The following is a 16,172-nucleotide window of genomic DNA, read 5'->3' as shown; positions in this document are numbered from 1 at the left end:
GCCAACATCGTTCTGTCCCAAAGAGGTGCCATGTGGGGTGTCTGGAAAAGGAGGAGCTGGGCTGCGTGCAGTCACTGTTACCGTTAACATGTGCAATGAAAAACATTTCTGGTTAAAAAGTTAACCCATAACCAAGTGAAGACAGACGCAGGTGAGAATGCAACCCCACACAGACCTACCTCTGAAACACACATGGAAAACAGTCATGTCTGAAACTCAGTATCCATCAAATTCTCAAGCTGAGGGCCAGCCATGTTTCCCCCAATTATTTCTGTGTTCCTGCCACGATTCCATCATGTTTTAAAAGTCAGTAATTGGACCTTCCTATGCTCCACATTCAAGATAATGTCACATAAGTTTGAAGACCTCATTACAAGATTTGCAGGACAGGTTAGTACCTTTGTAAATCTGGTTTAGAGACCGATTTAGCTGTCTCGCAAGCCTCTCGTAATCACAAAAAATAATAAAACATACATAACATACAAGGATGTGCACATATGCCTAAATTTCAGTGCCGGGGCAGGTGGATCAATACTTTACTTTGTCAAGTTTGTTTCTTTCCATTCTTTATTGCCATCCTTGTGTGTTTAAACGGTCTTTAGGTAACAGAAATTCACAGCCAAAAGTGCCTTTCCTTTGTGCTATTAAGAATCAAATTTTACTTAGACGTGCATTAAAACTAAAAAGGGGTTCTGTAATTGATCTAATTGCATCGTCCCACTATGAAGCATGCATATTGCTCTATTAAAAATAAGCAATTTTTTTAATGTACATTTTTTATTACAAATATTTGGCAACCACGTTTAAGTGATTTCATTTATTTTTTTCTTTTTGTGGCATATGCTCATAAAAAAAAAATGTAACCACCACAGGTCCAGGTCAGACCTATTGACTTTGCCCCACTTGATTTTATTTTATTGGGTGCTTGCCATATCACCGGCACATAACAACATCATCTACTTAAAGCTATAGATGCTAAACCACATCTACTAATCTGATTGTGTGAGCAGGAGCACCAGCCCAGGTAACAGGTGGAAAACTGGAGTCAAAGAAACTGAGGAGCCAGACCAAAAGATTTCATACTATAGAAGATACTATGAATGAAAAAAAGCGAGATTCACCCGGAGGCATAAACTTGGAAAGTTGACAGAACAACTTCCTAACAGTGCCGTCGGGCAGTAGATAAAGAAATACTACATGGGTTTGCACACAAATAATATAAAACTACCATACTCGGAGCTGTTTTAATGTATAACTGGCCTCTTAAAGTTACACTTGTTCCTCGTATTAAGGTAAGCATACTGACAGAAAAGGGCCTACTGTTCTTTCAGTCTGACTATCCCATTCAGTTCCATATTTTACAGGAGTGAAATAAATTATTTGAACTGAAGAACCCGCGCATAACAAATGCAAATAAAAACTAACATTGTTTTCTTCTAAATATTCGGTGAAAGGAAGTGGTGAGCTGCGGTGCATCTTGTGAGCGCAGTACGTATATGTTACCACTTCCTGTTGAGCAGGTTGAACGGCTAGTGATCACCCTCGTTACACATGGACACTGTGCCCAAATATAGAATTGTGTCAAAGCAGAATTACTGGCCAATTAGAATGTGAAGACTGAAAATGTTATCAGCACATCAAAACGGTTTACTTACAATACTATTTAAACAAATCCATAAGCTATACACATGGGAGATTCACTACACAAAACCAGATATAACATTCCTGTTTAAAGATCGGCATATAAAATGAAAGCTAATTCCAAAATCTGTTTCAAATCAAAAAAAGTAAAGCATTACGACTGCTAAAAATTCCACGAGTCCAAGATATCTAAACGGCCGCAGATATCCTTGAGAATGGATGTGCACAATTTGCACAGATAGAACTGCAACCATATGTTCGACTCTGCATTAAGTATGCGAGCGCAAATGTGCACTTGCCGTTCACAGAAGTTGGCGCCTTCAAATGATTTGTGAACACCCAACTTAAGTGTGTGTTGGTTTCCACTACATCTACAGGACCCAACCCAAGAAAGCCCATACACCTGCCCCTGCAACTATGGTAAAAAAAAAAAATCAGCTACACTTGTGGCACTGCTGCGTTCGTAAAAGACCTGTGGGCGTTGACCATTCTCTCAGTGCCCAAAGCGGAACAAAAGGGGGTGGTGATGGACAGAGCATCAGAACCAATCAAACACTCGCACCCAGTCAACAGATCTGGGTTTGATCCATCACCATTCTTTAGCCCACTCTGCCACCCCAGTTCAGACATGGCCATATGCAAATCAGTCTGACCCTGTGCCTCATGGGAACAGTCCAGCCCGAACTGCCAAGCAATGCCTTCCCTGGACCGGAAACAAGCTTCCTAGGACCGGTTTCTGGCATTTCAGCCGTCTTCAGCCAGGCTTGCTTGAATCCAGTGAGCAAGGGACTCACGTCTGAGCATACCCTGCCAACTTATGGCGAACAAAGCGGTACAAAAGGGGGTGGTGATGGACAGAGCATCAGAACCAATCAAACACTCACACCCAGTCAACAGATCTGGGTTTGATCCATCACCGTTCTTTAGCCCACTCTGCCACCCCAGTTCAGACATGGCCATATGCAAATCAGTCTGACCCTGTGCCTGCATTCTCTCAGTGCCCATCAATCATGAAAGGAAACGTACATTTGTACAGTGAAGTGCATGAGAACCGAAATGGACCCAAGATGTGTACAATGAACGGCTTCATCTGCACTACTCAAGCTGAAAAATGTGGTCACTCAACGTTCTTAAAATGAAAGCAGATTTTGTGAAGTTGCTCACGTGCCTGCCCTGTGCCTCACAAGGTAATTGCTGGTTCTTGAAACCAGCAGAAGCAGCCGTTAGTGGGAACGGACTCCTCAGATGTGAAAAAACTCGAGTGCAGAGAAGTGAGGGTTTCAAGACAACTGAGAAAACAGAAGCAACCACCTCCAGTTCAGGGCAGGTGCTCAGTTTATGTCAAACGGAACTTTCACAAATTATTCAGAAGATTACTTGTCTTCTTGTGTAAAAAAGATAACATTTTCATTTACAGTGTATAATCACTGATCGAAAAGAGTCATTGAAGCTGCAGAATAGTGATGCCTTAAGTGACTCTCTTTATTTAATGCGATAATACATCGATGTTTATGAGATTTCTCAAAGATGTTAAGTGCATTTGCCTACTACATCCTCAACATGTTGTATGCCCATGGGCGGTTTTCAAATTCAGGACACCTTACATGTTATTGAATAAGTCAAAGTGGTCCGTTGAGACTGCATTTGTTTGAGCTTTGCAATGTTCAGAGGAAGGTTCCATTGGACAGCAGGCAGCAACGTTGGAGTAAACGTATGAACTGTTTTGCGAAGGATTATATTGGGAAGTAGTCAGCTGGATCACGTTATCGGTCAGTGTGAACAGCAATCTGTACAGATGTGTGCCAAAGACGTTAAAATTAGGTTTCGTTCTGCTGATTGGCAACAAGGAGTGGGATAACGTTAGGAAGAATCAACACTTTGGTGCGCCAGAGAAGTATGCAAAGCCACAAACATTGCACGTTTGCACCAGGTGAGATCATAAGGACACAAAAATGATTTAGGAAGTAACAAATTTTAACTTTGGTGAGGTAGCGCACAAATGAATTGGAATTACAATAAATAAGCTGTGGATAAGGAAGTAAACAACTGCATTATAAGTCCCTCTATAAAACAGAAACTTCTGTTGCGTAGCGTAATGCTCCAGTGCACACTGACATTGCTATGTTGCAACAGGAGTCACTTGCTCCCAGCTAGCAATGGAAGCTGAAGCAATTCTACCATGTTGTTCTCATTTCCATGCCTACATTAGAGGGTGGATGAATGAGACTGGCTTAAATGGGTGGAAGAGCCGAAAAGGATTGCTTTGAGGTAGAATGGGTATGAGTATTGCCTACTAATAGCTTTAGCTATCTGTTGTCGAAGATCGATCATCTCCAAATACACTACAATACATAGAGCGAGCTTTGTTTTAGAATTCTATGTCAGGACCGGAGGCTCCGATTATGCTTCTCATTTCTTCGCTTTTTATTACTCAGCAGCCAATCAAAACAATTATGTATAAAGAAACTACAAATCCCATGAGTCATCAGCGCTCATGATAACCATACAGTATAACATATAAAAGTCCAAACTGAGGCAACTACTTCCTCTTTCTTTGCTGCTCCGCAGCCAGTTAAGTGCCTCTTACTTTACCTATTTGCATTATGTAATGTGTGGTCGCTCTGTGTTTTGACTCATTGCTGCACTGTATGCGGAGGTATATTTGATCATACCTGTGCCTGCTTAGCACGATCACGCATCCGCTGTGGTGAGCGTTTGTCAGCTCCTTCGGTAGGGGAAGCGTGGCGGCGAAGTCCAGTTTTGCCTCACGCTCTTGTTCGCGAGTCCGCTTCGCCTTGTGGTTTACTTGGTGTACTTGCTGTTTTTTTTTCCCGTTCTGGGGTTGGGAGAGCGGCGGCCTCCCCTGCCAGGTGCAACGCACCTTGGGCAGTTTATCTTGTGGAGAGGGAGAGAGGAGGCGAGGACTGCACGTCGCTTGACCGCGCAGTCCTCTTGATTTTCACAGGCAGCAGCTCCCGCGCAAGCGCGGCAGCCATTTTGGGTCAATTTCACCGCAAAGCCCTAAGCGATCAGTTTCGGAGCGGGAAAGAACAAAAATTCAAATAGATATTTGCCAGTTTCTGCCCCCACCTACGCCAGCTGTTTAGCGCAGGCAGTTGGCTGTATAATTTGTGCATAGGCATTGCCTAGAGATGCTTTTAGCAAGCCCCTACCTCCACTCATACCAAGAAAAAGCTTAACAGATCTTAGCTTGCCCGGGGTAGTGCCTCTCCCCCCGACTGTCCAGCCTTGGACGTTGGTTGAGGATTTATCCTCCACTGTGCGCTTGACCTATAGAGGTAGCTAATTGACTGGGCTTGATCATGGCGGACTATATGTATGAGGAAGATTATTATTATGAATCGGAACCTGCTGGTTCTTTAGAGCAGGACCTTGTAAAAGCATTAGATGCTGGGGTCCAGAAGACCGTCAATTCTGCTTTGGTAAGGTCTATCGCCCCATTGAAGAGACACCTTAATAAATATGCCTTGCAGCAGGGATGGATTCCCGCCACGCCCAACCCTCCTAAGCCTAGCGCTGCAAAAGTTGTTAATCCACATAAGGAGGATTTTGCAAAGTTGGCCGATTCTTTGGCAAAGGATCAGGCTTCCTCCGCTCAAGATGATCCCTCGGAATCTCTCTATGGGGATCCTGATGATGCATCCTCCAATCTGCAGTCGGATGACCAGGAGGCGGCCGAGCCAGCCAAGAAAGAGGAAGGAACACCATTTGGAGACCCCCGTCCAACCTAAAGTACTTACCTCTGAGCCGGCTGATATTATCCATCCCAAGTCGACGGCGTGGCTCCCATCGCCAGAGGTGGCAGACCTCCGTCGGCCCTACGATAAGGACGTCGGGGCCCGACTACGATCTGAATGACCTAGGCCGGATTTGGCGGGGAAGGTGGCGGATACACCCGAGGTGGTCCCACCATGTTCACGTATTTGAATTTTATCACAGACGAGATCAATTCTCTAGTGCGGAAAGGAGCCATCGCCCCGTCACGTCTCCACCAGAGGGGTTTTGTCAGCAATGTGTTTCTGGTAGAGAAAAAAGGGGGCGGGTCCAGGTTGGTCCTCAATTTGAAAGAATTCAATGGCTGGATTGTTTATCGCCACTTCAAGATGGAGGGCATACATCTGTTGCGCGATCTTTTACGAGAAGGGGACTGGATGGTGAGTCTAGATCTCAAAGATGCCTACCACTCCATTCCTATTTACGCCCTGCATCGTCGCTTCCTCCAATTCATCTGGCAAGGCGTGTGTTACGAGTACAAAGTCCTCCCTTTCAGGATTTCTTCTGCACCGTGGTGCTTCACAAAGCTGCTTCGCCCGGTTGTAGAATCCTTGAGAGCGCTCGGGGTAAGGTTAATCGTCTATTTAGACGACATCATTCTCATGGCAAGTTGTACCCGAGTAGTAGTAACTCATCTGGAATGGTCTCTCTCTCTCCTTCAGAGTCTGGGCTTTGTAGTGAACCCTCAAAAATCCATTTGGTCTCCCACGTAGTCCATAGAATTTCTAGGGTTTCAGATAGATTCACGGAGCTGCCAGCTACTGCTTCCCTCTCAAAAGATCAGTACGATCAAGAAGGAATTGCGAATCGTTTTGAACAAACGCGTGATTTCCTTGAGGTCAGTGGCGTGGATTGTAGGACTGTTGGCCTCCTCGATACAAGCCATTTTTCCAGGCCCTCTCCACTATCGGGCACTCCAGCGTTTAAAGATCCAACATCTCCGCAAAGGCCTCGGATATACAGAGAAGATCCCTCTTTCCGAAGGGGCGAGGTGAGAGATGCTGTGGTGGCTCGAACACATGGAGTCATGGAACAGCAGAGCCATATTCGGATCCAATCCCGAGATAGTGATAGAATCGGATGCCAGACGCTGGGGAGCGCGTTGCGGCTCAATATCCACTGGGGGACGGTGGTCCCAACAAGAACTCTCCTTGCAAATAAATTGCTTGGAACTGCTGGCAGGCTCTTTCACGATCCGCAGTCTCTCACCCCACAAGACAGATTGTTGAATTCTTTTGCGAATGGACAATGTCTCAGCGGTCCGCTATGTCAACAAACTGGGGGGAACGAAATCGAGGATTCTGGCAGAGATAGCCAAGGATTTTTGGCATTACTGCCTACTATACAGGATTTCATTAGTGGCAGAGTATCTCCCGGGTCGAAGCAACGAGGTAGCCGATTGGCATTCTCGCTACCTTCAAGACTTCAGCGACTGGAGACTCCATCCTCGAGTCTTCCGGGCTCTGAATCTCCTATGGGGTCAGTGTCATCTGGACCTTTTTGCCTCCCATCTCAACAGGCAGTTACCTGCGTTTCTACAGTTGGCGTCCGGATCCGGAGGCGTTGGCCTCGGATGCGTTTCTCCAGACATGGCCCCAGACTCTGAATTATGCTTTCCCGCCATTCTCGATGATTCCCAGAGTGTTGGCCCAAACCAGGCGCCAACAAGAGGAGATAATACTCATCACCCCGCTATGGAGGGCTCAGGCTTGGTTCCCAACCCTTCTGGAAATGTCTTGTGCTGTACCTCTTCTCCTTCCTCAGATATGGAATATATTGCTAGATCCTCAGAAGGCTCCTCATCCCTTGACAGAGTCGGGACAGCTTCCGCTGGTAGCTTGGCGAGTTTCAGGGATCGCTGGGAAATCCCAGGACTTTCGAGAGAAGCTCACAAGTTCATTAATGAGGCATGGTCATCCAACACTCAAACGATATTCATCTGCATGGAGCAGATGGTGTAGCTGGTGTTCTCAACGGAACACGGATCCCGATACAGCATCTGTCTCCATGGTAGTGAATTTCTTGGCCTCCCTGGTGTCCTCTGGGCTAGCGTATCGGGCCGTGAACAATTTTCGTTCCGCCATTTTGGCAGGCCACATTCCAATAGATGGTAAATCAATTGGAGAACATCCCTTAGTTTGTAAACTGCTTCGGGGTATTAGGATGGTGACACCTCCATGCCCCAAATACTCAGTCCTTTGGGACGTATCCGTGGTCCTACGGTTTTTGGAATCATGGCCAGCCAACAAATCTCTCTCGAAAACAGCTTTCAGCGAAGTTAGCCATGCTGTTACGTCTGGTTTCCTGCAAGAGGGTTTCGGATATCCGCGCCCTTGATCTCACAGGCCGTCGGTTCACTCCTGAAGGGGTAACTTTTCTTATCTCAAGACGAACTAAAGGACATTCTACCTCGGTTTCCTATCCGGCGTTCCCGGATAATCCTAAACTATGTGTAGTCCAATGCTTGAAAGCATATGAGTTAAGTACGGCTGAATTCAGGTCTGATATGAGGGGTCAATTGTTCATTGCTTTGCAAAAGCCTTTTCGACCAGTGACACCCACCACTTTAACTAGATGGGTGCGGGCGCTCATGGAAGAAGCGGGCATTGATGTCTCAAAATTTGGCGTACATTCGGTCCGAGGGGTGATGGCGTCCAAATCTTTTTCTATGGGTGTAAGTCTTGCTGATATAATAAGTGCAGCCGATTGGTCTGCTGAATCTACATTCAAGACATTTTACTATAAGCCTATTTTGGATGTGGCGTCTGTAGTGGTGGCTCAGCTTTGAACAAGCATAATCGGAGCCTCCGGTCCTGACATAGAATTAAAAATTTGTGAACATACGTGCCAACAAATTTACAACGGAGGCGAGGATTATCCCACCCAAAGATACATTACTGTTGTTCTGTATTATGCTGAACTAATATGCCTTTAGAGTGGTTGCATTGTATAAGTTTTCTCTTCCCTCCCTTGTTGTATAATGTCATAACTATGTTTTTCCGTGGCCTTTTCCCTCGTATTACGAAGATTGTTTTCTGTTTCAGGATCAGATGGCAAGTGAAAGGTACGACTCTTCTACCTTGATTCAGTCAAAAGGTTATTCCTTCTGGAGTTATGTTGCGCTTGCTCGCCGAGAGCTGGAAGTTCATGGAATCGTCTTCACGTTCTGCGGATTGAAGTTCATCCGTCCAGGGTCAGGGTCGTGAAGGACTCTCCCATCATTTCAAGATAATGTTTGAACAAGGTTCAGTTTTTGCTGTGATCAAACAAAGAAAGAGGAAGTAGTTGCCTCAGTTGGGACTTTTGTATGTTCTACTCTATGGTTATCATGAGCGCTGATGACTCATGGGATTTGTAGTTTCTTTATACATAAGTGTTTGGATTGGCTGCCGAGTAATAAAAAGCGAAGAAATCAGAAGGATAATCCTCACCTCCGTTGTCCTTAAAAGAATTGAAAATTCTTGTCACGTATGTTCGCAAATTTTTAACTCTTTCCTATACTTTGACAACTTTATTGTTATGTCTTATGTTCACTTTCTTCTTGTGTGGTACTGTCCCTTTACCATTGGATGAGATGTATCCTTTACCTGCCAACATCGGGGAACTTTTTTTTTTATTTGGCATTCAGTGCCCCTAGTGAGCATACGGCTTTTTAATCCCTCTCAGTACGCGCAACATCATAAATCCACACACCTCATACACTGCACCGCCATCCCTCGTGTTTTGTAACTTCATTTTGTTTTTCAGTTTTTACATTCTGGCGAAAGCCTGGCAGCTGCATATTGTTACTAGGCTACTCCCCTGCTAATTGTTGATCCCTCGTCCTTACCCACGATACCCCTTGGTGCTTTCTTTTGTTTCCTACAATTTTGGCACGTGCACAGCAGCAGCAGAAATTTTTTTTGCACTCCAACATATAAATTTTTTTTAAATGTATAATTCGGAAATGGTTGTCCTCCATTTTCAAATAGTCAATCTAATACAAATGTACTTCCAAAATGACGGCTTATGTACTGCAGTGCATGTGTACGTACAGACTTCCAGCTTGGAATGAGTTTTGAAAAAAACACTGCCCCCAAAATGGCCACTGTTGAGTGCTCATGTGCTGCTTACTTAGCTACAGTCGGACTATTTTTAAATGTATAATTCGGAAATGGTTGTCCTCCATTTTCAAATAGTCAATCTAATAAAAATGTACTTCCAAAATGACGGCTTATGTACTGCAGTGCATGTGTACGTACAGACTTCCAGCTTGGAATGAGTTTTGAAAAAAACACTGCCCCCAAAATGGCCACTGTTGAGTGCTCATGTGCTGCTTACTTAGCTACAGTCGGACTATTACATTCTCTGGGTACATGTGTTTAACAACTATATTGGTTATATGATCTGAAATTTCTCGACCTCCAGCAGGCATTTGACTCTTTGAGGAGCCAGTCACTTGAATTTTCTCCGACCTGATCAGACCTTTCCATTTCTTGATTTTAATGAAAGTAGAACCGGTTGCAGGAAATATCCAAGACCATACAAATCTGGTAGTAAGGAAGATGAGAAAAATGAATTTCTTTTTTCCTGGATCTATAATTCCACGATTTACATACAGATAGGGCAACAAGATAATGGTCTTGCCCTACCTTTTTCAACAGCTTCCTTCTCATCGGCAGTATATTTGTGGACACAATTTGTATGAAGACAATAAGCCCATCAAGCCCACTGTTCCTACAAATTTCGATAGAGGTAAGCGGATAAGCCAGAAAAAAAAGAACTAAAGAGAAACCCTAGAAAGTAAAGTCATCTGCTGTGCAGAAATAAGCGGATATAACACAAAAGGATCTTTGTGAAAAAGAAAATAAATTTGGCACTCTGTAATTAGAAATGCAAAGGCTAATGCACAAAGCTCGGCACTTCAGCAAAAAGGTTCAATGCCATCAATATGGACTCCCACTAACAGGTTTTGTCAAAATCCGGTTTATTGCCTTTAGGGAGAATATCAAATTAAGAGATGAAATATCCGCTGTGACTGCTAAAACAGGATTTTAATATTAAATGCACAGACAATCGACCCCTGACTGATAATGCTATCACATGCTTACCTACTTTTTTCCTGACAAGACACTGAGCATTTAGCTCTCAAATAAGCTCTTAAATACACTAACTCACAGGCTTATGCGGGCCCTACCTGGTCATTTTGAGCAGGTCATGCACAGTTTCTGAGATGAAGCCCAAAATGAGAAACAAATACTGCAACTAAATGGTAGCAGGGCAACATCATACCATCCAGCCTTCTGAAGGTTACAAACTGCATTCTTGATAGCATCTTCTTGATGATATTTTCCACTGTTTCTGTGCTCAGTACTGACAAAGCTAATAATCTAGGGACTCGACTGGAAAAATCTATCCTTCAAATTGTAGAAGGAAGAGCGACTAAAACAGTCTTTTAATTGAGCACCACTAACTTCAGTTGGTACTTCAATACATTCCTAAACAGAAACAGTCCAATCCCTGGTGTCACAGCGACTGAATGTAAATTGCAAAAGTCACTATGAGGTATTTTTTCAACTACATCATTCAAGGTTTGCATGCTGGCACAATACATTAATGACACTTATTTATTTAAATAGCTTTTTATAGCGCAAACATGACCCTTGCGGGTATCGAAGCACTTTACAAAATTACATTGTGCAGAGTGGTAAAATCAGTCATATCACATTCAATGCAGATTCATTGAATGTCGAATGACAGAACCTTCATTAATAATAACATATTGTCGGAGTTCAGGCTAGTGCAGATACCAGGTAGTGTTGTGGGGTGGGGGGCAGGGGAGTTATGGTCGGTACTGCGTGGAAGAGTGTGTAAGGTAGCCAGAGAATATTTAATCATTTGAGTGAACAGGGGAGATAAGGTTCATGTGATCTAGGAAGAAATTGGTTCATAACTTTTTTCTTGAATGATAAGACTGAGGGATTCGTTCTGATTTCAGGAGGAAATGAGTTTCAGATTCTATGGGCAATCCCAGAGAATGCCCGGTTGTAGTTTTTTTTCTTGTGGAATCTGAGGTTTCAAAAGAAAGGTGTTGGAGCTTCTGGATGGTCTGGAGCCGCCGGAGTTCGAGTTTTTTAGACAACATAGTTAGGGGTGTTGTGGTGGAGGACCTTTTGCGCCATGTAGGCAATTTTTTGTTGGGTTTTTGCTACGTAGGGGAGCCAGTACAGGCATCTGAGATCCGGAGTGACGTGGCTGTATCTTTTTGAGCCAGGTTAGGAGGACAAGAAAAGGTAATGTCACAACCCTCTGACCATAGCTGGATTGGCTTCCTATTGTTGACAGGATCAAATTCAAAAGTGGATGCCTTATAAAAAGCTCTTTAAAATAAAGTTTGTGCCTACTTTGTCAGCATAATTAAGAGTGTTTCTTAAAGCAAAATAGTTTGCACGTATAAGACATTGTACTTTGTGGATAGATCTCTACTTGAGAATGGAACCAGACCATTACAAACTCAAAGCAGGAAAATAACTTTTAAAATAAGCCTTGAGCTAAAGTTTCCTGCACATTTGTAATCTGCAGGGTAAATAGGGCACTACTGATATTCACTCTCTCTTCCACACATCAGAACAGGAGGATAGACCTACCTGGGCATTTAATTTATTCCACGCCACAATTGAGTGAGAAAGAAGGTATAGGTTGCCATTAATTTTAACACACTCACAGTTATCTACACTCGTGAGACACACAGCAAAAAGAAGCAAGCGAAGTGTTCCTTAATTTGAATTATGCATTTTCCTTACAAAGTCTTTGCATATCTTAGGTCTTAAAGGATTGGGGCTTTCGAGAAACAATGAAAATTGGTATTGCTGCTTAGAGATACACAGGTCAAAGTAACCCAAATATATATAGTTACTAATCAACCTAATGACCATAGTACCTGTCTTTCTGTGTCTCTAGTATTACTGGTCCTAGTTCCTACATTGGTGCTAAAGGGCATCTGGAGGCACCATGTATTTACAAGTGCACCCATATAGTGGGAAGAGGTGTGGCGCCGCGGCCAGGGCGACAGACTTCGGAATCGGGGGATCACGGTTCGATCGCCGTCGGCAGATTAGCCCAGCACCATGTGACTCTGGGCAATAGTTTGCTTAATCTTCCCGACGGCCCCCAGCGCCTAGAGACCCTTAAGGGTGAATGTTCGCGCTTTACAAATGTGGATTATTATTATTATAGTTGTAGTCATAAGCAATGAGGGCACGTCTGCAGTTGTCATCTGGTCATACGATAATGTGTATATCATAACATCGTGTGCGTTGGCTGCCAATGGCAAGGTTACATCAATATATTGACGAAACTGTCACATAACCTTTTGGTATCTGCACGGTTACGTTTTATGCTTGGCTGTGAAAACATTTCTTTTGTTGAATGTAGGCCCCTTGCATTGACGAAAGCCAAGACTTAAGGAGGTGCTTAGGAAAGACTAAAACATGTTGACCATATCAAGAAGAAACACAAGGTCCTAACCGCTCAAGTCTACACTTCATTTTTAGGTCTCGGCTCCATACAGTCTTAGCTGTCTGCTGGCCAGACCTGTTTCCAATACACTCAGAGCAGGGTTTGGGTCAGCTTCTTGTCCACGACTGGACAGCTTTGTGTTCTATCGCTTTTCAGCCCCTGATTTGATGGCTTTCCTCCAGATTCTTGTGTTCGCACCACCCAGGAGCATTTTCGGTCTCATATTGTTATGAATGGATGACATATCTTTCCACTTCGTACCTGAGGAGACCATCTTTGGAATGGCGCACTCCACTAGAGTGCATCTGTTCCCATTAGTTATTTGGCCTTCGTGACACATGCACATGTGTGGAACTGGAAAACACGCATAAACAAAACTAATAGCTCTGCATTTTAGAGTAGAGACCGAGTGGTTTTGCAAATGCTTGTTAACCTTGTGCCCGAGAGACATATTCAAAGTAACCTTAGCTCACCTGGGGACACAATTTTAAATCCACCTCTAAACGCTCCTTCAACAAACATTCTCCACACTTGAATATGAATGAATCCTAGTTGGGTTCTGCATTGTATTGGAGAGGATGGTTTGTCCTCATTTTGGTTTCCTCATTTTAGGTCTGGGCTAGAGTCAGTATTGCCACAGCACAGAGCACAGGGTAAAGTATCCGCCACGTCTCACAGTAGGAGGCGGCGATGGCTGAAAATTACTCACCCATTACCACATGCTACATGCTGTGGTGGGAGTAAGCCAAATGTGAATACCATCTGCATGGGCCAGTGGAGTAAGGGGGCTGAGTAAAAACCAATGTATGTATATTCGAGTATTGCATTACGATTTTATGGAAAACAATGAGAATGGCAATTAACTAAAGCGGTCTCTACCAGATCTAAGACATTCTGTGATAAAATCACCACAGTATTTCAACTTAATAACCCTTCAGGCAGCTTCACAAAAATGGAGTCCAGTGGGGCATTTCAGAATACTTACATTTGATCCGGAGAAACGATACAGAGATATCAAATATGGACAAGTGTACGGAGGAAACTAGATGCTCTGTTACACTACTGCTGCAAAATTGAAACCTGTGTACCCCGACAGAAGTCTGGAAAATAGTATATAACATCTCACGCAGTCAGTGTAAAAACAAGCTCACAAAACCCAAAATATGAACATGCATTGCAGGAGCAGCAGCACTGTACTGCAATACATGAAAATAACATTCAATGTTTCTAAAATACCGGATAGTATGTGCGGACTAAGAAATGTGCACGATGCCTTGGAGTTTACATTGCACAGCAGTGCCGTTGTTACCAAGAAGTTCCCGGGCCATCTGTGGGATGAGCCAATTATGTTAACACCAGCATGTTGATGTACAGCTTGTGATCGGAAACAGATACTCGGGCACTTTTGGAGGGGCTCCAGAGGACAGAAAAAATATAAAACGGATGAGGAAGAACCCAGGGGGAAGGAGGGGCCCCAAAACGAGCTCGAGCTACTCCCACTGTCAAAGAGGTGAGTGTGCGTGTCAGCATCAAACATTAAAGGAAACAGACAATTAAAATATTTCAGAGATGCAAGGGCCGCCTAGAACGGCTCAGGGTGAGATTACAGGGCGCCATCGCAGGGAGGGTCAGGGCTCGACCAATGAAGCGGGTCTTTGCGATAAAGCTGCATCTATTGCAGCGACTGCAAGCGGAGGATTTCCTGAGCATTACGCAGCACTGTGCTCTCACAGAACCGGGGGAAGAACAAAAGCTTCCTGTCAAGCAGCACACAGAGTAACGTGAAGCTCGGCGCACTCTTCACTGCTCGCATGTGGAAATGGAGCTCTGCAGAGGGCCCGCTTCCAATACTGCCGCCCCTAAAGAACGGGTAACAACCCCCGCGAATATGCATGGCTTCCAAACAATGCCATCGAACAAATTTCGAAGCAGGTACTAACTGATGTGACGTCACAGCACTATGTCACTGTGTCCCTTCTACCCACCCATACTCACGTGCTAGATCAGAAGAAAGCAGGGTCGGTGGAGGACCTGCTCCTTTAAAATGTTACTTGTGGACATAACAGTACGTGACACTGCACTTTCCTTTCTTCTCCTGAACAGCGTGAGGGATGGAATTGAACAAGCATTGAAAAGTCAATTGGCTTTCCCAATGTGTTTCAGCTATGATTTACAGCAGTGTGACTGCTGAGAGGCTCGGCTGAAAGTCAGGGGAAAAAGTGATATGACCCGGCCAGCTCTGGACGAGTTACAGCGCATTTTCTGCGATGGGACTCGAGGGAGAGCCGCTGTGGCCAGCAAAATGAGATGGGAGGGCAAGCATCGAAACGCATGAAGGGGCATGTTGGGATGGAAATTCCTATGCATCGTAATGGACGTGTACCCCTGCCCAGTTAGATGTGAAGTGCTGTGCAGGAGTGGTGACTGCACTGGTTGTATGTGAGCTGGGAAGTGTACAATACAGGGGCAGAGCAGTTCAGTGTTTGCATGATTCGCTCATGTACTGGGTGCATGTGCAACTGTGAGAAGTACAGTACTTGAAAGATTTAGTACGCAGTGCGTTTTCTTGGTGTATGTGCACCTGCGTGGAGTACAGTACATGAAGAGTGTAGTGTTGGGCAGAGCAAGCATGGTGAATGTGTGTGCTGGCAAGTGGAACAATACAAAAAGGCTACAGTCCTGAGCAGTGCACGCTGAGTGAATGTGTGTGCCGAGTGTATGTGTGCCTATGGTGACACAAATGGAGGTAACAATGCTGGACCGTGTGTGCTGCGCACATACACTGAAGGCAAGTGTGCCTGGAATGGTACATTACAAGGAGGACCCTGGGTTCCATTTTGGGAAGCCCAAGTCTAACTGGTGAAGACACGAGGAGGTAGATAAATCCTCCCAGACAGATTTAGGTGTTGCTACATTCCTGTGAGCTGGGTGGGACACACACTGGAGGAAGAGAGAGAGAGTCTGGTAGACTTCAAAGGGTGCTCTTTGATTCAGTGAGAGATCACAGGTAAGGGGGCTGGATAAATCTCTGGAAGAAGAGTGGGCTGATAAGGGAATCAAAGGGTGGGACTGGAAGCCCGATATTAGCCTTTTGTTCCACATATCACTGTGGCGGATATCACTGTGGCGGATATCCATTTCTGAACTCTATTCATTCCCAGGGCCTGTGTGGGGGGACTAAAAGATTTGGAGTCTCTCCTGCTGTGACAAATGGCATTTCAAGACGGAGAGGTACTTCA

General features: G+C 44.5%; 1 protein-coding gene across 1 annotated transcript in view; it reads right to left on the bottom strand.

Annotated features, from left to right (window-relative positions):
- RAB8B (RAB8B, member RAS oncogene family) overlaps positions 1-16,172 on the bottom strand; it is a 184,472-nt gene that overhangs the window by 154,682 nt on the left and 13,618 nt on the right. The gene's annotated exons all lie outside the window — the stretch shown is intronic.

This window comes from Triturus cristatus, chromosome 3_1 (assembly GCF_964204655.1).
Source record: "Triturus cristatus chromosome 3_1, aTriCri1.1, whole genome shotgun sequence".
NCBI classification, from domain to species: Eukaryota; Metazoa; Chordata; class Amphibia; order Caudata; family Salamandridae; genus Triturus; species Triturus cristatus.
The sequence above is the reverse complement of the archived record's forward strand: the minus strand, read 5'-3'. Positions and strand labels throughout refer to the sequence as shown.